At 37.2% G+C, this 24,103-nt stretch overlaps 1 protein-coding gene across 4 annotated transcripts in view; it reads left to right on the forward strand.

Annotated features, from left to right (window-relative positions):
- Nucleotides 1–24,103, forward strand: part of LOC461139 (cytosolic beta-glucosidase) — a 1,143,797-nt gene that overhangs the window by 1,028,895 nt on the left and 90,799 nt on the right. The window lies entirely within an intron of this gene.

The following is a 24,103-nucleotide window of genomic DNA, read 5'->3' on the forward strand; positions in this document are numbered from 1 at the left end:
AGCTGGGTCTACAGGCGCCCGCCACCACGCCCGGCTAATTTTTTATGTTTTTAGTAAAGACGGTGTTTCACCGTGTTAGCCAGGATGGTCTTGATCTCCTGGCCTCGTGATCCACCCGCCTCAGCCTCCCAAAGTGCTGGGATTACAGGCATGAGCCACCGCGCCCAACCTGAAATAAGTTTTGATTGGAAAGGGAGGACAGACTGTTAGAGGATGGAAAAACATGAAGTCACATGTCTAACATCACCAATTATTTCAAATAATGTTGGCTTCGACTCATCTGCTAAAGCAATAGATCACAAGTCTCACTCTTCTTATTAATCCACACATATATATTTTGTCTTTCTACCATTTGTTTTTAGTTTGCTTCCTTCAATCCACACAGTATTTTTCCTTCAAGGCCCAATACATACCCAGCTCTATTAAAAAGACTTCCCAATTCCTGTTACTTCCTGTTGTGTATATTTATTGTTTATGATGTGTTTGGGCCCTTAGTCATAAACTCTACTCTGAAGGGTTAGGTTATCAGATGAATCAATATCCTTCCACCATATCTATGGGCTCTTTGGAGCATTAGATATTTTTGTATCTCTCACAGTTCTAGAAACTAGGAACTCTCAGTAAATATTTAATGAATTGCTTAACATTGTTACATGTAATTGTATGGATCAATTGCTCATCATGAATGTCTTAGTGCATTTGAGCTGCTATAACAAAATACCATAAACGAGGTGGCTTCAAAACAAAAGAAATTTATTTCCCACTGTTATGGAGGCTAAAAAATCCAAGATTAAAGGCACTGGCAGATTTCATGTCTCATGAGGGCCTGCCTCCTGGTTCATAGATGGCTGTCTTTTCACTGTGTCTTCACATGGCCGAATGGATGAGGGAGCTCTCTGGGGTGTCTTTTATAAGGGTACTAATTGCACTCATGATCACCTCCCAAAGGACCCACCTCCAAATATGTTCACGTGAGGGATTAGGTTTCAAGCTATGAATTTAGAGGGGACATAAGCATTCAATCTATCGCACTAAAAATACAGAAAAATATTTTAAAAGAATAAAGACATTTGGTAAATTAAAGTAAATTAAAATAAAGAAAGTAAAAGTAAAAGACATGAACCAACAATCCACTGAAGATACGTGTATGGCCAATAAGCCCACAAAACTATTTAGCTTTAATAGTTATCAAAGAAATGAAAATGGCAACGAGATACATATTTTCCATTTTAAAAACAGGCAAGCATATTTTGAAGTAATAATACTCAATGTTAAAAAATTGTAGTGAGAATGGAACATCTTTTTACTAGAGGATGTATAAATTAGCACAAACTTTCTGAAAATCAATTAGCAATATATATGAAGAGCTTAAAACAATTCATATCTTTTTATTCTATTTCTAAAAATCTACCCTTTGGGAATTATCAGAAATTTGCCAAAGAAATGTGCAGGAAAGGATGTTCCTCAGCATTATTCATAACAGTGCATAAAAAAGCAAATATCAACCAATAAGGGAGAGGATAAATAATAGTACATATAATAAGATTTTTATGTAGCCATTAAAAATAATGTTTCAAAGAATATTTAATGGCATACAGTATGACATGAAGTAAAAAGTCAGGCTACAAATCCATATGTAAAAATGCTAACAATTTTGTTAAAGTCTAGCTCCACAGGCAGAGAAAGCAAAAAGAAGAAAAAAAAGAGAAGATATACAAAATATTTTAAAAAGCAACAAATAATAAGATTATCTTTTTATTTCCAAATATATTAGTAATTACATTAAATGGAAATGGATGAAATACCCTTCTGGCTCTTATTATTTCTAAACGGGAGTGCCTATTTGGTTATCGTCTCTCTGTTATTTACTATTCATTTAGTGGCTTCAATGGAAATTACAATTCGCATTGTTGACCTTAAATTAACAATTTTTACTGTCTCAAAGACAATGCAAGTAATAAGACTTTTAACCTCATCTTTTGTGCTACTACTATCTTTTTGGCTACGATGTTTCAGCAGGCACTAGTAAATGTTTGGCAACCAGTTATCAAGAGAAATTGCATGCCTATATATGTGCGTGAATTGATTTTACTTTATCCTCATATAAAGGGTGAATATTTGTACTAAGTGTACAAATAATAAAATATATAGTACAGTGGCTAAATTTCATACAGCCAATTGATTCTTACAGAATGCCTATGTTTAATTTTTTCTAATTCTTGCATCCTTAGTCAAACTATGGTTGATATTGAGTAATATAGTATAGTTACAGGTGAACAAAATATAGTTATGATATGAATGGGTTCATATCTTAGTAATATTAATAACCACTGTGAAAATGAAACAATGAAGATGTTTTGATCAAACTCTGAACAATGTCAGAGTTTGACAGATGGACATTAGCAATTTCTTTGCAAAATTGAATAATAATCTGCATAACCAACTTTTTCTTCATTACTTTCTGGACAGTGAATAAAGACAATAAACCAAGTTTTGAGTTGTGGAGTTTACCAGTTTCCATGATGTAAATACTCTCATGATGCCCATCTCTAAATTACAGTGCAACGTCACTGAATGCCTGTTGGGAAGAGATGTGCAGTAGTAGTATACCACTATGTAGTAATCTAACCATAAATTTTTTTTAAGAGACTAGGTCTCACTATGTTGACCAGGCTGGTCTCGAACTCCTAGCCTAAAGTGATCCTCCCATCTCGGCCTCCCAAAGTGGTGGCATTACATGTGTAAGCCACTATGCCCAGGCCATCATCATAAAGATTTAATAGAAGCAAATAACCTCAGGAGCACAGACATAATAAAATGTAGTAAAATAATTAGGAAGTGATGACTTTTGAGTATTTATTACACTTGTTTTTCATATCATGTATTTAATTATAATTGTATACAATTTAATTTTTAATAATGGTTAAAAAAAATAAGGCATTTAACAACCAGCTTTCAGAATTACTGAATGTTTAGCAGTAAGTTTCTACAAACCAGTGCTAGCTGGCTCCAGTACGTCACTGGAACTTATATATCCTTCAACTCCTCAAGATGTTATTATCATCTTAAACATTTATGCTATTCATGTATTTACTCTTTTTGATGACTTTTGTTTATTACTGTATTGTCATGCTTATTTTAAAGAATAATTTCTCTTCTTCCTGAAGATCTGCTTTTGGTATTTATTTTAGTGACTGTTGGTGAAAAATTTTCACAATTTTGTCTATGTGATAGGCAGAATAATGGTCCCAGAAGATGATCACACCCTAATCCTCAGAACCTGTGTATGTGTTACCTTTCCTGACAAATGGGATTTTGTAAATGTGATTAAGAATATTTACCTTGAGATAAGGAGATCATCCTAGATTATCCAGAGGATCCAATCTAATCACATGAGTCTTTAGAAGTGGAGCACCCTTGACAGTTTCGGGAAACCAAAGGGGTAGCAGCTTGGGAAAGATTTGGACAACTGTTGCTGATGTTGAAGATGGAGGAAGGAATATGGAGGACCTCTAGAACTTTGATAAGACAAGAACATGGATTCTCTCCTAGAGTATCCAAAATTGAATGCATCCCTGCCAACATCAAGGTTATAACACAGCAGGACTAACGTTGGGCTTCTGATCCATAAAATTATAAGATTATAAATTTGGATTGTTTATGCCTTCAAATTTGTGGCAATTTATTATGGCAACAAGAAAATACTAATGCAGTTTGCAATACCTTTACTTTCATTTTTGAGGCACGTTTTTGGTGACATTTAAATTCTAGGTTGGCAAATACTTTTCCCCACAATTTAGAAGTCATTCCATTATCTTCTGGCTTCCATCATTTCTGTTTAAAAATCAACTATTTTTCTTAGCACTATAGCTCCTCCTTTGAAAATAACCTACCTTTTGTTGCCTGGTTTAGTCTTTTTTTTTTTTTTTTTAAGTTTGACTTAAAATTTAAAATATTGTTAAATATTGTTTATTCTTTTTTTAAAAAAATACTGTAATTTGCCTAGGTTTTTTGGTATTTATCCTGTTATGGTTTCCCTACACTCTAAATCTGCAGTATAATATCTCATTGGCTTTGAAAAATAATTTCTCAGGATCTGTTAAAATATATTTTTGTTCAATCCTTTCCCTTTCTCTCACCTACTATGGAACTCAAGTTTCAAGGATGTTACACATCTGTATTGTGCACTAGATATCTGCTATGCTTGATTTTTGTATTTTGCATCCTTTTTTTCTCTCTATGTCTCATACTAAATATTTTCTACTGCTCTATCTTCTCATTCATGAATCCTATCTTCTATTTTGTTTAATCTTCTGTTAAAAAAATCTATTCAGCTCTTAATATCTGTTATTTTCTTTTTCAGTATTAAGATTTCCATTGATTTCATCTCACATATTTAAGTTCTGTGTCAATATTATCTCTTTCCACCTATTTTAACATATTAGTCTTACTTATCTTAAGGTCTCTGTTGGGTAATTCTAATAACCGTTTCATCCAAGGTGAATAGATATATTTTTAAATTTTCTATCTTTCTTCTCTTTGGGGTCATTTGGTTCTGTTTATAGTAGTTACTTAATGAAATGGTAGACATTTCATGTGAAGAATTCTAGAGATTCTGAAGATGTCTCTGAGATTTACTTTTCTTCTGGCCAGTAGCTAGAATATGGTCCTATCACCTTAATCAGTCAAGGCTATTTTTCACTGGCCCTTACTTCTAGGGTATTGCCCTTTAAGGCTCTCAAGAAAGCCTGGACTGTACTTAGACTTCTCTTTCTTCATTGCTCAGATTTCAGTTTTATTCCCCAAGCTCCATAAAACTGATTGTTTTTATTTAGTTTATCAGCCTCTCAGAAATGTCCCTCTGAAATCTTGTCTTTCAAATCCTGATTACCTAGGTTGTTTTCTGTATCTTTAAGTGACTGGTTTTTTTTCCTTTGTGTTTTATCCAGATTTTATAGTTGGTTCTAGTGAGAGGTTTAGCCTGATACCAGCTATTCCATTAAAGCCAGAAGCAGAAGTGATTAAGGCACTATGCTTTATCCCTGTATGTACTTAAGGTTTAAGGGAATGTTGTGAAATAGTAGATGACTGGATATTTGGACCAATTTACATAACCCTCATGAGAACTGCACTCACTGAATTATGCTTTGATTTTATGCCATCTCTCTACACTATTGGGTACTAAAAATTAATAGTCCTATGAAAAGTATTATGATATTATTGTTAGATATGTTCTTGAGGAACTTGCTTATTATGACAGTAGTGTCCGCTCTAGTAGTGCACTCATGAAACACACTCATGTGGCTGTACTGCCAAGAATAGTTGTCCTTTGTCGTATCAATTGATCTGTTTTTATTTCTGAATTTACTATGTTCTGTAACTGCTCAGGGTTTTGTTTTGTTTTCACATTTGGTTGATAGAAAGGTTAGAGGACATTTGTAGTCTATTCATATTAAGTCTCTATGATATATGATTTAGCTTTATTCCTCACTACTTTTTATGGTCCATCCTTTTTTTTTGTTCCTGTTATACCTGCTTAGAATATTTGATTTTATTTTATGTATTTTTGGTTGTTACCTCAGGTTTTTAATGGAACAAGATAGAGTACAAGTAAATTATTTGATTTTTTACAAAGTGTTTTCTGTAACATATATTCTTTCTCAAAACTGTCCTTGACCACATTTACATCGGTAAGAGTGCTTTGGTAAATGTAACATATACATGCATAATAAATATTTTATATTTTAAATAATACATTTATGTATTTTATTTAGTTATTTAATATCTAGTAAATAGTACAAATATTAATTAACTCTGCCATGACTACAATAGATAAGGAAACCAAGACACAGAATTAGACAGCATGTGAAAAGTTAAAATCCGAGCCAAGTATCTTTATTCCACGTAATGTGAGTAGAAAATAATACATACATAGAAATGGCTTTGTCTATTAAAAAAAAAAAACATGCCAAGACCTTCAATGCTTATTCCTGGTGTCTTTCTCCCTTGCTCATGAGAGTCTTCAATTAAACAGTACAAATATTTTCTTAAGTATGATAATACCATTTTATTTTAGCTTAGTACTTACAAATCCTTTCTTTGCTTATCACCACACTTTTTGTAAAATAAGAACCCTTTAATTTGCCTTTCACACATTTCTGCTTAAAGGTACACCTTCAAATGGATCAAACTTAATTGCATTGTGGCCCTTAGCTAGTTCAAATTCCTCAATCAATTCACCTCAGACTCATCTTCTTTCAAGACTAAACAACCCCATTTTTCTTAATCTCTTCTCATATGTTCAGTAATCCCTTCCATTTCATTTATCATTTCTGTTGCCCTATGCTCTCTCCAATTTAGCTATAATGTTCTTCAAATAAGGTCCTCTATCAGATGGGCACATGCTTAAAACTTCCCCTTCTACACTCATATTAGGCCAACTAAGAAGCTGCTCTGGTAATTTCAGTTTGCATGGTTATTATAAGTCCCAAATCAATGAAATGTTAAAGGCAATATTCTAAAGACCTGGGAACAAATGACATTTCCTATGTTAATATTTTAAGATGATATGGTGTTTTGCCTAAAAAAAGAAATGCTGTGTCTTCAAAGCCCCCAAAATGAAGTGCTTTGCCGGCAATATGGACTTTGTGATATCCATATTGAAGAGCTAATTTGCAATTTCAGGAGGCAATGTCATAATTGTAAATGATTAAATATAGTTCCTTTTTCCAAAATGCCCAATTACTCTTTTCAAGAGGTTATCTATCATTATCAAGGAGATGAGTTTGACGTGAATTCAGGGTCTTTGTATTAGCGAATCAAATTCATCATAAGATGATACCTGCTTGAAAAATAAATAAATAAACAAAAATGTAAATGTTACCTAAGGATATTAGTCTGAAGCTCTCTAAGGCATCTCTATAAAAAAAAAAAAAAAAAGAAAGAAACATTGGTATGAGAAGCATCAATTACAAAAACCCCTGAGTGATAAACAGCTACTTTCATGTAAAGAGTAATTGCTGTCTCCAGAGTTGACCCAGAGAATCTCTGTGGGGAGTGAATGTAATAGTGTAGCTGAAGCCATATGCCATGGGCATCTCTATGCACTGATGGAAAAGACTCATTTGGGAATGAGTTGGAGGATATCGTGCCTGTTCATACAAAACAATCTTGCCATTCTTCGATAAAGAACACAAATTCTATAATTAGATTCTTAAGGGAATGACACAGTGGTAAGAACAGTAGTTGGGCAAAGCAGATCACTGGTTAGACCTTGAGAGCAAGTGCTCAAATGAGACAGGCAGCAAGAGCATGGCTGAGCAGTCAGTTTAAAAGGCTTGGCTTATAGACGCTGCCAATGGTGCTAAGCATTTCAAATGCATTTGGCCATTCTGACACTCGAAAGTCAAGAGAATGACTAGCTTTGTATTGTTTAGTGGCAAGGGACAGAGTACCAATTTTACTAGTTTAAAGGAAAAAAATGATAATTTGTTGGCTCTGGCAACTGAAAAATTTGATCATGTTCTGGTTTCAGACACAGGTGGATCCACAGGAAATCAAATGGTATCCTCAGTACTCAGTCTTCATCTATCTCTTTACTATGCTTTTCTCTGTTGTTCCCACTGTTAGGCAGGGTCTCCACTCATGTTGGCAAGAGAGCTGCTAGCAGCTCCAAGGTTATTTCTACATCCTAGCCTCTCAGCAACTCAGTAGAAAGAGTCCTTTTTTTTTTTCCTAATCATTTTAAAAGAAGTCCAGAGTGAGTCTCACTGACTCTGAGTGGTCTGGCTTGGTTCGTATGTCCACCCCTGGGTTACCCCTAAGCCCTACTCAAGTCACCTTCTTAAGGCCAAAAGATGACCTCCTCCAAGTTGTCCCACAGGATCACATTAATATTTCTCAATGGAAGAATCATGGTGTTGATTAGAAAAAGAAATGAATGAAAACAAAGAGAAAAAAAAAACCCTGTTTAATTCACCATAGAATGTAAAGGAAAAGAACTACTTTGGGAAACCCCATAGGACTATAAAAAGTAGAGAATGCAATCCCTCTCCACATCTAAATACTTATGCATATTTATGACTACCACACTGCCCCAGAAATGTTTAAAATGTTGTTGAGAACAAAAATCCCAATGGATGTCTTTGGTCATTTCTTAGCTTAAATTTAAGATTGGCAACAGACACAAGGTCAGTTACATCAACAACCCTAGAAATCACTCATGTTTTCTCCTTTGCTTATTTCTTTGTTTGTTGCAAAGGATAGGCGCATCCTGCTAAATGATTTATAAACTATATCCCATTTAATAATTGAAACAGTTCTGGAAGGCAGTAATATTGATAGCTTTTTACACGTAAGGAAACTTGGTCACAGGAGGTTAAGTGGCTTCTTTGTGGCTCCACAACCATTGATGGCAAAACTGGGATTAAGAAACCAATTTATTTGACCCCTTTTCTACATAATGCTGACCTCACCGCTCTAAATTAGCAACACCATTTGAAAAGCATGGAAAGTAAACTCTAGTTTTATTGTTAAAAGTAAAGCTCTTTTTATAATCACCGTATGCAATACTCCAAATCTTTAGTTTACAATTGTTGCTAGCCTTTACATAACCATTTGAAGAGAACTAAGAGTTTATTCAGAGCTCTGCATTTCTGAGTTCTGTTCAGGTTGGCAGTCATTACTGGATTAAGGCATGTGGTTATGAGTGTGGTCTGAGAGATTGGACAGTATTAGTTCAAAACTCATTTCTACCACTTTCTGGATGTATGAATTCAAAGGTTTTTTAACCTCTGTTTTCAATTTTTCCAAATATTAAATTGGTCTGATATTTGTACCTATTCCTGATAGCAATTTTGAAGATTAATTATGGGTGAAAACTATTTAAAACAGTCCCTTGTACACAAAATTCACTTGCGAAATGTAGTTTTGCTTTTTTTCTTTTTCTTTTTTTTTTTTTTCTTTAATTTATTTAGCGACAGGGTCTGGCTCTGTTGCCCACGCTGGAGCACAGTGGTGGAATCATGGCGCACTGCAAGTTCAAACTCTTGAGCTCAAGCAACTCTCCCACCTCAGTTTCCCAATTAGCTGGGACTGCAGGCACATGCCCCCACATCTCTGATTTTTTAAAAAATGTTTTTTGTAAATATGGAGGTCTCATTTTGTTGCCCAGGCTTATCTTGAAATCTTGGTCTTTTCCCAACTCAGCTTCCCAAAGTGCTGGGATTACAGGCATGAGCCACTGTACCCAGCCTAGGTTTATTATTAGTGTTATTTATTGTTTTATATTGTTGTTGCTGCTGTTATTATTATTAAAAGCAACATTATATGACATAGTTATCAGAACCCAACAAATCAGAAAGCAGAGTCTATGTGTTCAGGTTGATAAAAACTGATGTAAGGCAATTTTTTGTTGTTACTGGAGCTTGAAATATACAAATCCAAATATACACATTGGGGATTGATGACTAACATTTATACTTCAGTCATCAAGAATGGGTTCTCAGCAGGGAAAGAAGTTGAACACTACAAGAACAAAAGAATTGGACATTCCAATATCATCAACTCTGGGAATTTGTGTAGTTGCTTACCTTCCTGAAACCTCAGGTTCCACATTTGTACATTTGGGATCATTATATCATTTAAAAAGAGATTTAAATGAAGCAATGTCATAGTTTATGATATATGTTAGGTCCACAATATGACTTAGACGTTAACTCACATCTTCATGGATACAGGATTCTGTCTGACCTTTCTGACCCTAAATTTTTCTCTTTCCATTATCAATGTGTTTCAAAATCATATATATATGCATATATATACATATGTCCATTTTCCAGGTAAATAAAATAAAATTTAGAAAGTGATATGGTTTGGATGTTTGTCTCCTCCAAATCTCATGTTGAAATGTGATTCCCAGTGTTGGAGGTGGGGCCTGGTGGGTGGCAATAGGATCAGGAAGGTGGATCTTTCATTAATGGTTTAGTGCCATCCCCTTGGTGAAGAGTGAATTCTCACTCAGTTCATGGGAGAACTGGTTGTTTAAGAGTCTGGGACCTCCCCCTCTTTTCTCTCTTGCTCCCTGTCTTACCACGTGACATGCTGGCTTCCTGTCACCCTCTGCAATGATTGTAAGCTTCCTGAGGCCCTCACCAGAGGCAGATGCTGGCATTATGCTTCCTATACAGCCTGCAGATTGGTGATCCAAAATAAAACCTCTTCTCTTTATAAATTACCCTGTCTCACGTATGTCTTTAGAGCAATGCAAAAATGGACTAACACAGAAAACTTTTAACTTATTTAGGCTACATGTTTTTAAAAAGCAATTGACTTTAATGTGTATCATATTTTTCTTCCTCAACTACCTGTTCTAATTTTTTCTGTATTTTGGCCAACACCTTTGGCTGCTATGAGTGGTTTACTGAATGGAGTGAGCCAAGCCCTCATTCCTGAACCTTGCCATAAATTCCACTCAGTATCTGCCTTACACTGAATGTTTTTGTAGCCCCCAAAACTCATGTTAAATTCTAATGCCGATGTTTGGAGGCCCTGCCTCCAAACACCATCACATTGGCGTTAGAATTTAAGATGAATTTTAGGGGCTACAAAAAGGAATTAGTGCCCTTATAAAAGAGGTCCCAGAGAGGGCTTTTGCCCTTCTGCCATGGGGGCTACAAAAGGGAATTAGTTCCCTTATAAAAGAGGTCCCAGAAAGAGTCTTTGCCCCTTCTGCCATGTGTGAACAAGAAGATGGACGTATGTGAAATGGGAAGTGGGCCCTCGCCAGACACTGAATCTTCTGGGGCCTTCATCTTGGACTTTTCAGCCTCCAGAGTGTTGACAAATAAATGCCTGTCATTTATCAGCCACACAGTTTATGTGCTCTTGTTATAGTAGTCTGAATGGACTAAGACACTGTCTTTTACCAACATCAATACCATTAATAACTTAGAGTTGGCCATGGTCCAAGCAGCAGAGTCACTTGCATGAAGCCCAAATCTGCAACAGAACCCTTTTGTGTTCTGTGCCTCACTCATAGAAGTCTGTCTTTTTAGTCATCCAGAATAGCGACTAGAGCAATATTACCAAGTATAGAATTGGCTGTTTCCTGAGCCTAAAGACCCCTGTGACATATTTTGCTTCCTTTGTCCCTATGTGAGGTCCAAGATGCAATTATTTGTCCTCTAATCTGAAAGGTGTGTCACAGCATGTCTCATACCAGTGGAATCCTAAAACCTTCACTGAAATATTGGTCCCTTTAATCTTCATCATTATATCCTATTCTCTTGAGGGTTTGTGTCTTACTAAGGCTGGTAATATACTTGCCACTTCTTCTCATTCATACCAATGAGCATGATGTCATCATATAATGGGCAGCTGTGATGTTCTGAGGTATGTCAAGACAGTCCAGCTTTCTTCAGTCTATACTTTGACAGAATGTGGGAAAGTTTTCACATAGTTCTAGGGCAAGTCTATAAATGCATGCAGTTGTCTCTTTTACGTAAATACAGGCTGTTTTTGATCTACCCTTTTATTAGGGAAGGCAAAAAAATTAAAAAATCATCCACCAGATCGATGGCTGAATACCATGTGCTTGAGGCCATTTCTGTCTGCTCTGGCAAATGTGCCATGTGTTCAATTGTCAGTAGCCTACTATTAACTTTCAGAATTCATCTGACTTTTATAAGGTACAAATTGATGAATTCAATGGCAATATGATAGAAACCACTATTCTTGTATTTTTTAGGTCTTTAGGTGGCACTATTGTCTGCCATTTTTCTATTTTTTGGTTTGGTTTTGTTTTGTTTTTCCATAGCTATCTTGGCAAGAGAGGGAGTCTCAGTTTCAGAGGCTTCCCTTGGCCTTCCTCATTACAGTAGCTCTTATTCCACAGCTTCTGGAATCTATATGGGGATAAAACTAGTAAGAATGTCTATTCCAATTATGCATTCAAGGACTGGGACATTATCACTGTGCCGCTCCTTGGACCCACTGGACACACTGTGAACCAGACCTAGGGCAGAACACTTTTTACTACTTGGCTGACATGTGCTTCGTGTTCACTAGGAGGGGACGATAACGAAGCTTTTGATCCCCAGGTTTCAATGCTAACTCAGAGTCTCCGTTCCTAAAATATTTGTATATCCCTTTCCTTGTTGTGAATGGCCGAAGTTCCCTTTGAGAAATATAGAGCAGCAGTCCTCAACTTTTTCGGCACCGGGGACCAGTTTCATAGAAGACAGTTTTTCCAAGGTGGGGCTGGGGGCTAGTGTTTTAAGGATGAAACTGTTTCACCTCAGATCATCAGGCATTAGATTCTCACGAGGACCGTGCAACCTAGATTCCTCACATGTGCAGTTCACAATAGGGTTCGCGCCTCTATCAGAATCTAATGCCACCGTGTATCTGACAGGAGGTGGAGCTCAAGCAGTAATGCTCACTCGACCACTGCTCACCTCCTACTGTGCAGCCCGGTTCCTAACTGGTACCAGTCTGAGGTCCAGGGGTTGGAACCCCTGGAGAGAAAACAATACTGTAAACATTGCTGTATTGCCACAGTGTTCTAGGAGGCTTTCTCCTGAAAAGTTGGCCTCTCCTCAGTCAGCACTCTGCAGATGTGAAAACTGGCCTTCAGCCTAGCAGCTCGGGAGGGGATCATGACTTTTATAGGGTGGCTACTCTCAGGCTGTTGATGATCCAGTCTTGATTTCTTTTGTTAGAGTAGATCAGCAGTTATCCTTTTGGCTATTGTTTATTTACAATATCCATAGCTCTCTGTAGGTGATGTCCTCCTGGCTGCCAGTCCAACCCTAGTGCTCTTTGTGATAATTATGCCTAGTTGGCATCTAAGAATTAGACACTGCCACCTGCCCTCTTTTATTTGGAATCATATTATTCCCAATGCTATAAGAAGCCCAATTTTCTAACAATATATCCAAATACTGAGACTAGCCCTTAGAGGACAACTGTCACTCAGTTTCTCAATGATGCTGACACCATTTTCACTAGTGACCTCTTTATTACTTTGGCAAATAAAATGTCCTCTGGGCTCTCCCAGAGAACAATCACCGAGTGTTCAATCTTACATAGTATATCGACCCTAACATTCCCACTTCTTGGAGCTTTTTGAGCTCTTCTTCCATAGTCTCACATGAGAGTTATAGTATACCTAATTCATTCAATGTGGACCATAACTTTAAGCTTCTAAGAACTATTCTAGCAGTATGTTAGCACAGCCTCCTATGCCTAGGCAAGGGTGTTAAATCCTGTACTCCAGGAATACACTCACAACTAATATGGCATTTACAATCATGCCAATCTGATTTCAAACTCAATGTTCTTTGATTCATTTTCCCTTATTTAGAAAGTTTTGCATTTTTCTAATTTATGTAGATAATAGACAGTTTAACATCTTTCTTAGGAGTAATTTGTGTTGTTTTTTAACATAAAGTCTTAATATAAATGCTCTTTGCCAATGTTTGCTCCAAAATGAAGAAAGAATGAGTATGAATACTCACTTTCCTAGCTGATTTCTGTGAATTGCCCTCATATGCATATGGGGGAATATAATTAAGATAACTTTGATTTTTATGAGATTCAATAGGTTCCTTCTGAGTGTCTGGAATAGATTAAGAGGTCAATCAGTTTTATAGATTAATAAAAGATTAATCATAAGTAAATAAAAGATTGAATTTAAAATCTAATTTGCTGGCTCTGTTCACTGATCAATACCAAACATCTAGAGCAGTGCCTGGCACATAGTACATAGTACTCAGCAAATTATTTGTTGTAAGAATGACCAGTAGGGAATGGTGGTTATATGTTTGCATATGTGTGTGTATATATGTATATATATAGTCTTAATTTACATCATTTTAATTAATATATGCTTATCTTAAAATATTTAAATAATATAGATACCTATAGTGAAAGTTGTATTTTACCCAAACTCAATTTATTTAATTCATTCACGTAAGAGTCTTTCAAGTGGCAATGCCTGTACAATGTGCAGCAGACACAATACTTAGCAAAAATAGACTTTTTCTCAAAGTAACCACTGTTATTAGACTGGTGTTTATCCTTCTGGATTTTTGTTTTTTGATTGAGACAGGATCTCACTCCATTTCCCAGACAGTGGTGTGATCATGACTCTTCTTCAATTCCAAGCTATCTTCCTACCTCAGACTCCCAAAACGCTGGGATTATAAGCATGAGCCACTGCTCCTGACCATCTATTTTCAAACACACACACATTCATGTCAGTTACATATTATTTCATATAAGTGAAATTAAACTCTACATACGATTCTGCAGCAAGTTTCCGGGTTGAACTAGGATATCCAAACTTCTTTATGTCATGGCAAACATAGAAAATAACAACATATGCCTCACCAAGATAGACAGGTTATAACTTAATATAGACATTTTCTTTTTAAAATGAATTCTTCAGTAACATAATACCAAATCATGAAATAATATTTTAATAAGATATTAGATTAAGATTGCTAAATTTTAATCTATAATTTTTGTCTACATAAGTATTATTGAATAGGTTTTTAAATTTTTTTATCTATCCTTTTCCAATGTTGGCATAAGAATTATAACAGCTTTATAGAATGAGTTGAGAAGCTCTACATTTTATCCTAAGAATTGGGATAGTTTTTATATGAATGAAGGACCTATTTGCTTACAACGTATAAGCGCCTCACCTATAAAACTGTCTTGGTTTATTGCCTCTAGTGGGAGCAGGGGATGGAGAATGGTAGAATGTGATCTGAATCTTTCCTGTGATTTTCAGCTTGTTAAGATTACTTTTCTCCTCTGGAATCAATTTTGGTCACTTGTATTTTTCCAGAAAAATCATCCATTTCATCTTGATTTTAAAATTCCATTTTTCAGGCTTTTTTCTCTGTAGCTTATATCAACTTTCTGATTTAAAGTGAATTTGTGATTTCTCTATCATCTTGACTGGACTGTTACTGCAGCAAGCTTCTCCCTTGAATGAGGGGGCTAGCAGAGTGCTGTATCTGGTAGGCAGGGCCTGTTAGCAAGCTGACTTCCTTAGGGTTTGTGAATTGATCAGAAACAGGTGTGAAATTCACTCCCTCCCACAAAATATCCAGGGGAAGGTTGCCTTTACTCTGAATAAAACACATCGATGTGTTTCACACTTTCGATACTAGGTGAAGCTTCCTTTTCTTTTTTTCTTTATTATTATTATTATCTTTTTGGATCTATTACAAAGGTTGGAAATCATAACACACTCTGGTTTATCAGCCCTGCCTGACACACGGCTAAGAGCTCTCACCAGAAATACATCTTAGTTTTAGCTAAGGGTCCTGTGCTGCGGGCAGCCACTGGACTGACTCTTCCATAGCGAAGCCCCAACACTTCCCTCATTATCACCCCACTGTTCATGCTGTCCCTGCCTCTTCATCGTGAGCTAAGCTTCCTCCTAGTCCTCATTGGTAAAAACTCCTCTTGCTTCCAAAGTTGTGATTTTCTCTGGTTTAATTTCTGCATTAATTTGATTTTTTATGCTTTGTAACTTCCAGAATTTTTCAAAATTTCTATTTTGCGAATAGCATTCTTTTCTCTGTTCCAGGTCTGTGACAAATGTGTGCAACTTTTACAATATTTACCTCACCCTTGAAATTTATCATTAATGGTCATTTTGTTATCTTGTTGAATTAAGGAAACTCTTGGGAAGCTAGAGATGACATGTGTATCATATTCACTTCCTAAATGCATCTATTCATGTGGGAATTATAAGTAATTTTGTAGTTCTACTTATACAACTATGTAACTTGTGCATAATTTATAAAATTTGTCCTAGTTCTTTGAAGAATCATTTTCAAAATCTTTCATATTCTAGTAAAAACTGCCACTTTGGCAGCCTGATGGGGACCTTGTTTGGAGATGGTGATTGGAAAACATTCCTACCACCATACAAAGGGTTCCTGATGTATGTCAGCACTTTGTGATTTTAAAGTATGTGCATATTTCACCACCCAGATTCCCACTCACGATAAGTGACATGTGGACTTTTAGGCTCCCTGCTCCAGGGACTCTCCTCCCACTCAGACCGTGAAGTCCTTTCAGATTTCAGCAGCATTACTCATCTTGATTATGCCACCAGTCTCTTTGATGTGAGGCTCACCTGCCTCCTTTAAGAATAAGGATGCGATTTAAGGTTTAACTTCCAACATTTAAGGCACTTAAGGTGCCAGGTCCAATTTATTTACAGCTTCTGATCGATGAGTACTTTCTGGGTGGAGCATGCACTTTGGGCCAGGATTACTTCCCTCCAGTTCCCTCACACATCCCTATTCACATGTGAAATGGGCACCCTTTCCCAAAACTACCCAATACCATGGCTATTTGTTGGTGTCTGACCTAAGCAAGATCTTTGATTTTTTACTTATTGAAATTCCAGTAGTCTAACTGGAGAAGTGTTTGAAGAGTATATGCAGGAAAAATGTTAAAACTTGAGCCCCTTAGGAAAATTCAATGCACATTTGCCACTGTGAAATCCAACTTTTATTAAGGTTTTAAAAATGCTATATAATCTGGTTTGGGGTTTGGGGCCGACCAAACAAATAAACCAAAATGGTTAACGGGAGGTAGAAAATTTTCTGCCTTTGAACAATATTGGTTGTGTTGTGTTAACGACTCTTGCGATTTTTAATGTAATTCTCCTGGGAAGAAAACAGGGTGTTTGTGGTGTAACAATGCCTAGGCAGGGACAAGTGTGGTGTGCCCTTTAAGTCTCAGTTTGTCATTAGGAGCTGTCTGACCTTTGTCATCTCACCTGTCTGGCCATGAGCTTCTACAGCTGTGAAAGAAGCTTTAAGTTTCCTTTCATTTCTAAGAATCTGTTGTCTGTGCTACTGATTGTGTTTTTTGTTTTATGATTAGGCTCTGAGAAAGTTAAGAAAATTCCCATACAAGTAAATAGACAATCATAATAATGACAAAAACAAAAATTAGAATCTACAACTTCATTTTTCCCCCTAGCAAGTCTGTAGTTATTCCAGTATTGTCTACAGGTATCTGATTTTATGGGAGTGCCATATTTAAACATTCATTATCAACTCATGCAATCAGACTTAAGTGCACCTAAGTACACCATCTGTCTTTTTCTTTCTCATATATTCCTCTGTAGTCACACATGGATATCTGCTATTCTAGTAGTGTCTGGAGCCTATTTAGCTGCACCAGTTACAGTGTAATCAGCAGAGAAGGCATTCCCTTCCAACCTCTGATTTTCAGAATTTAACAGCACCAATGCTTTTAATGGCTCTATCCTTAAATGTGATACATTCACGCTTTTCTACACAGGTGTATGTTTTTTGTTTTTCGTTTTTTTTCCAATGCTCCAGAGGCAAAGTCTATCTTTAAGGGAAGAGTTCAAAGCTTGGACCTCTTTTTAAAAAGCCAAAGGATGACAGAAAATGCTTTACAAATGCAAGCGGTTTCTGGTCAAGCTACACAGTCATGCAAACCGTTTCAAGGCTGCTGGCTACTAGGCAGGCAGAGAATGGTTGGAAGGCTGCGGGCTGTTTCATCACTATAGTCCCTGGAACAACAACCTGGGCCTTTGGATGGGTTCTAAAGCAGTGTTATTCAGACAGTGTGCCTAATTTTGACCAAAAGAGGCATCAGTTCATTCTCTGCAAAACAAACCAGAAAATATCCTTTCATCAGCGATGACTTGATGACAGTGGAACCCAAATGTATGAGGTGCTCATGCTCAGTGGCAGGACTTGCATTTTCTATGCTTTGGTGGCCTAAAGCATAGAAATGAATAGGATATGCGGCTACAGTTGAGGCCACACAAAAACCAAATAAGATCCCAGCATGTATTGTGAGAAAATCAACCATGTGCCATTGAAATCAAATTCCCCAAAGAATGTTGATTCTCGACCCTCAGCCTTCTTACTATATGTGGTCTCTTGGGACAGAAATAGTTCTGATGAAACAGGGCAATTGGGCTTTGAAATTCATCAGCTTTCATTTTAAGTCCCATCTGTGCCACCAATTATTTATGCGATTTTGATCAGTTTGCTTAACCCTGTTAGTCCTGGTTGCCTCATAAGTGATGTGGGAATTACAATATCCATTGTTCATAGTTGTTGGAAAAATTAGCAAGAAATATTAGAAAAAAGTGTAATGTGTCAAATGTATGCTTAGTTCTGCATAAACATAGAAATTAAAAAAATAAATTATAGCACTAATATGCCAGGCTCTATTCAAATAACTCATATATTGTTGTAGTTAATCCTCACAACAACCACGAGGTAGATATCATTAGTCTCTCCATTCTCCAGATGAGAGAATTGCAGCAAAGTTAAGATGCCTGAGTACATTCAGCTGGTACTTGGTAAAATCAAGTTTTGAACTCAGGAAGTCTGACCTAGTCCAGGCTCACACATCAAATACTCTTTTGAAGGAAGTTCTTTTTGAAGGAAGCCAAACAGTCATCCAGCCATGTTGCCCAGTGCATAAGTATGCTAAAAAAAACAACATTTACTATGCCTAGCTATCCACAGCGCAATGGGAATCACAGTGATTCTCCTTCTATGACTGGTTGAACTGCTTAAATGACCTGGCTCAAGAACTGCCCATCCAGAAAAAGTCCAGCAAGTGATGATTTAGCCAAATGTAAAAAATGGGGTGATATGGTTTGACTGTGTCCCCACCCAAATCTCATCTTGAATTGTAGTTCTCATAATCCCCACATGTGGTAGGAGGGACCCGGTGGGGGGTAATTTAATCATGGGGGCGGTTTCCCTCATGCTAGTCTCATGATAGTGGGTAAGTTCTCACAAGATCTGATGGTTTTATGAGAGGCTTCCCCCTTTGCTTGGCTCTCATTTCTCTCTCCTGTCGCCATGTAAAAAAGGACACGTTTGCTTCCCTTTCCATCAAGATGATAAGTTTCCTGAGGCCTCCCCAGCCCTGCGGAACTATAAGTCAATAAAACCTCTTTTATTTATGAGTTACCCAGTCTTGGGTATGTCCTCATAGCAGTGTGAGAACGGACTAATACAGTAAATTGGTACCTCAGAGAGTGGGTTGCTGCTATAAGGATACCCAAAAATGTGGAAGTGACCTTGGAACTGGGTAACAGGTAGAGGTTGGAATAGTTTGAAGGGCTCAGAAAAGGACAGGAAAATGTGGGAAAGTGTGGAACTTCCAAGAGACTTGGAGGGCTCCGAAGACAGGAAGATGTGGGAAAGTTGGGAACTTCCTAGAGGCTTGTTGAATGGCTTTGACTAAAATGCTGACAGGGATATGACAATGAAGTCCAGGCTGAGGTGGACTCAGAGGGAGATGAGGAACTTCTTGGGAACTGGAGTAAAGGTCACTCTTGCTATGCAAAGAGACTGGAGGAATTTTGCCCCTGCCCTAGAGATCCATGGAACTTTGAACTTGAGAGAGATGATTTAGGGTATCTGGTGAAAGAAATTTCTAAGCCTTAAAGCATTCAAAAATCAGAAGAGCATAAAAGTTTGGAATATTTGCAGCATGATGATGCAATAGAAAAGAAAAACCCATTTTCTGGGGAGAAATTCAAGCCAGCAGCAGAAATTTGCATAAGGAGGAGCTGAATGTTAATCACCAAGACAATGGAAAAAAATGTCTCCAGGGCATGTCAGAGACCTTCACAGCAGCCCCTCCCATCACAGGACCAGAGGCCTAGGAGGGAAAAATGGTTTCCTAGGCTGAGTTCATGGGCTGAGTTCATGGAACCCTCTGCTGTGTGTTGCCTAGGGACTTGGTGCCCTGCATCCCAGCTATTCTAGCACTGGCTAAAAGGGCCAAGGTACAGCTGAGGCCATTGCTTCAGAGGGAGCAAGCCCCAAACCTTGGCAACTTCCATGTAGTTTTGGACCTGCTGGTGCACAGAAGTCAAGAACTGAGATTTTGGAACCTCTGCCTAGATTTCAGAGGATGTATGGAAACGCCTGGATTTCTAGGCAGAAGTATGCTGCGTGGGCAGAGCCCTCATGGAGAACCTCTGCTAGGGCAGTGTGGAAGGAAAATGTGCGGTAAAAGCCCCCACAAAAAGTCCCCAGTGGGGCACTGCCTAGTGGAGCTGTGAGAAGATGGCCACCATCCTCCAGACCCCAGAATGGTGGATCCACTGACAGCTTGCACTGTAGGCCTGGAAAAGCCACAGATACTCAATGCCAGCATGTAAAAGCAGCCAGGTGTGGGGATATACCCTGCAAAGCCACAGGGGCAGAGCTTCCCAAGGCCATGGGAACCCACCTCTTGCATTAGCATGCCCTGGATGTGAGACATGAAGTCAAAGGAGATCATTTTGGAACTTTATGATTTAATGACTACCCTATTGGATTTCTGACTTGCATGGGGCCTGTGGCCCCTTTGTTTTGGCCAATTTCTCCCATTTGAAACAGGGATATTTACCCAATGCTGGTATCCTCAGTGTATCTAGGAAGTAACTAACTTGCTTTTGATTTTATAGGCTCATAGGCAGAAGGGATGCCTTGTCTCAGATAAGACTATGGACTTGGACTTTTGACTTAATGCTGAAATGAGTTAAGGCTTTGAGGAACCATTGGGAAGAGCATTATTGTATTTTAAAGTATGAGGACATGAGATTTGAGAGGGGCCAGGGTTGTAATGATAAGGTTTGGCTGTGTCCCCACCCAAATCTCATCTTGAAATGTAATCCCCACGTGTGGTGGGAGGGACCCAGTGGGAGGTACTTGAATCATGGGGCTGGTTCCCCTATGCTATTCTCATGACAGTGAGTAAGTTCTCACAAGATTTGATGATTTTATAAGGGGCTTCCCTTTGCTCGGCTCTCAATTCTGTCTCCTGCTGCTGTGTGAAGAAGGACGTGTTTGCTTCTCTTTCCACCAAGATGGTTAAGTTTCCTGAGGCCTCCAAAGGCCTACTGAAGTGTGAGTCAATTAAAACTCTTTTCTTGATAACTTACTCAGTCTCAGATATGTCCTTATAGCAGCATGATAACAGACTAATATATAGAGCAATACAACTTTTTCACTAGGGAATGTGAATAAAGAAATGTAGAGATAATTTGTCCTTAAACAATGGGAATAAGAGTTGAACAATAAAGAGGCTATGGTGGCTGAGTTTAGTCATGGTAGTATCAGTGTAATTAAGTCCACATTGAATGCACCATGATACTTTTAAGTACCAAAATACTGGTGGTTTTTTTTCTATGATATCACTACCTCATGCACACACAAAAATGTGAAATTTGAGCCATTTAAAACTTTAGAATCATACAAAGAGTTTAAAGGAACAAAGTGGTACTCTGAAAGTTTTCTAACCATATTCCTCCCTTCATAATAACCCTTCCCAGGTACTTTGTTGATGTTTTCAATCGTTTCCTAGATAAGCCTCTTTTCATATATTTATGAATCATTTGCATACACACTAGTACAAATTTGAATTTCTAGTTACTTCTAGAGGCCCTGACGGGGCTGGCTTAGAGTGATAGAGCAGGTGCCTTAAGGAAAATAGCAGGATGATGAAGAGAGGGGATTGGGAAAGAGGAGGGCAGAGTAAAGGTGGGAGGCTCCCCATACCCAATTTCTAGCTCTTTTCCTAGCCTAAGCATCTCCCTTCCCCCAGTGCTGGGTTCTCTTTTTTCCTGCTCCTTTATCCTCATAAATCAGATCCATTTTTAGATTCTCATCACTGCCATTCCTCCATCACTATGAATACTATCATATGTCTTATCAAGGGCTATATTTCCCAATAGTCTTCCCTGTTGATACTTTAGCCAAAAGGTCAGAATAGCCTCAGTCCTCTCTATGGTAGAACAAAGTCTAAAGACAAAATGTAGAACTGTGTTGCTCAATACAGTAGCCACCAATTATATGTAGGTAGATCCTGAACACTTGAAATGTGGCTAGTCCAAATTGAGACCTGCCATAAGCATAAAGTACATACTAGATTTCAAAGACAGCACAAATAAAATAATTAAAGAATTCAATGCATTTATACTGATTACCTGTTAAAATATTTTGGAACTGATTTAAATAAAATATACTATTAATATTAATTTCACATGCTCTCTTTTTTCAAAAAAATGTGGCTACTAGAAAATTAAAAAATTATATATATTTATGTTGGGCAGCCCTGGAGTAGAAGTTGATAGTAATCATATTTCACTTTTTATTAAAATACTATAATTAATACTAATGTTAATACAGCCATTTTGAAGTCACATGAAATAAATACCACAATGCTTGTAGGGTTATTTTGCTTTATAGCAATCTCTGTGATGTATTATATGCAAATCAAAATTAGGAGAAATGAGTCAGCAGAAACACTGAAAAAAGAAAAATACACAGAACAAGTTGAGGATCAAGAACCCAACTGCGTAAAGAACAGAACAGGAACAAGCTGTAAGAAGGTAATGGCTAATAACACTGACTCCCGGCCAAAGGGCAAGGGTCCTCAGCTACAGCTCTTGAGGGTCTCACCTTGGATCTGGAGCCATTTGCCATTTTTCAGTTTCTATTCTTTCTGAGGTTATGCATGTGTAGCTTCAGAGGCAAACTTTTCTTTATTAACCAACTTCAACATGTAAACCACCTTTCTCCTGCTAGGGTTATAATAGTGAACAAACCAAGCAGGGCTTTGCCTTAACATAGCTTGCACTTTTGGGGAAAGAAACTATTATTATAGAAATAATCAGTATTTGATAACAACTAAACTAAGCATTTACTAAGCCAGAAAAATTGACATAGTGAGATCTCTAAAGGCAATGAAACAGGTTGATGCCACAAAGAGTTTTTGTTAAGAGATGACTACTCATTCAGAAAGTGACAGTTGAATTGGGACATGGAAGATGAGAGAGAGCCAGTCATGCAAAGAGCCAGGATTAGGGAGAGAAAAGGGAGAACATTCCAGGCAGGAGGTAACAGCAGGTGCAACATCCCTAAGTCAGAAAAATTTTTAGTTTGTTGCAGAAACAGTAAAATTGGACTGGAGGGAAGGAGAGTGGTGTGAGAAAACATTAAAGAGTCAGACAATGAATCAGGTCATACAGGGTCTTGTATGCAATTTGGATTTTCTTCTAAATGCACTGGAAAACTATTGAAGAGTTTTAAGCTGTGGAATTGCATGACCAATTAGGAGTCTACTGCAATGTTTCAAGTAAGGTGTGATAGAAGCTTGGATTTAAATAATCCCCAATTCTTTCTAATCACATAGGGTTGTGCTATTTTATTAAATTTACTAAGAAATAATAATGTTCAGCTAGTTTTTAAATGTTCAATTCTACTTTTTTTTTTTTAAGAGACATAGTCACACCGTCATCCAGGCTAGCGTGCAGTGGTGCGATTTTTCTCACTGCGGCATCAAACTCCTGGGCTCATGTGATCCTTCCACCTTAGCCTCCTGAGTGCCTGGGACTAAAGGCACATGCCACCACACTGGGCTAATTTTTTTTTTTTTTTTTTTTTGTGGAGAGACAGGGTCTCACTATGTTGCCCAGGCTGGCAATTCTATTTTTATTGATTACAAACTTACATACGTTCTTTGAAACAAATTTTGAAAATATGAATAGGCACCAAGAAAAGAAAAATAAATTCATATTTCCACCATGCAGATCACAGTTGACATCCTAGAGTGCACTGTTCCATAATTTATAATTTCTACATATTTGTGTATATACAGAAATAGAATCAGATGTTATATACTTTTCAGAAAACTTGTTTATTACTCACACTGAGAATGTATTTCTATATTATTAAATATTCTCCTACAGCATCACAGATTACATGGCAATCCAACTGTATGGATATTTTAAAATTGACCTGATATACTATAGTTAGGAATTTATTTTGCTTCCAATTTATTATTATTATATATTTTAACAATATAATATGTCATGATGATTACCATCCTCCTGTAAATAAATATTTTTATTCACCCTTAATTATTTACACAGGATAAATTTCAAATCATGTAATGCTATCATAATTTCAAACTATTTTCAAATTTTTATGGCTTTTGATACAAATACTATTTTCTTCCAGACCAGCTAAACTAATTTACATTTATATCCCTAATATATGAGGATACACATTTC

Source organism: Pan troglodytes, chromosome 3, assembly GCF_028858775.2.
Source record: "Pan troglodytes isolate AG18354 chromosome 3, NHGRI_mPanTro3-v2.0_pri, whole genome shotgun sequence".
Taxonomy (NCBI): Eukaryota; Metazoa; Chordata; class Mammalia; order Primates; family Hominidae; genus Pan; species Pan troglodytes.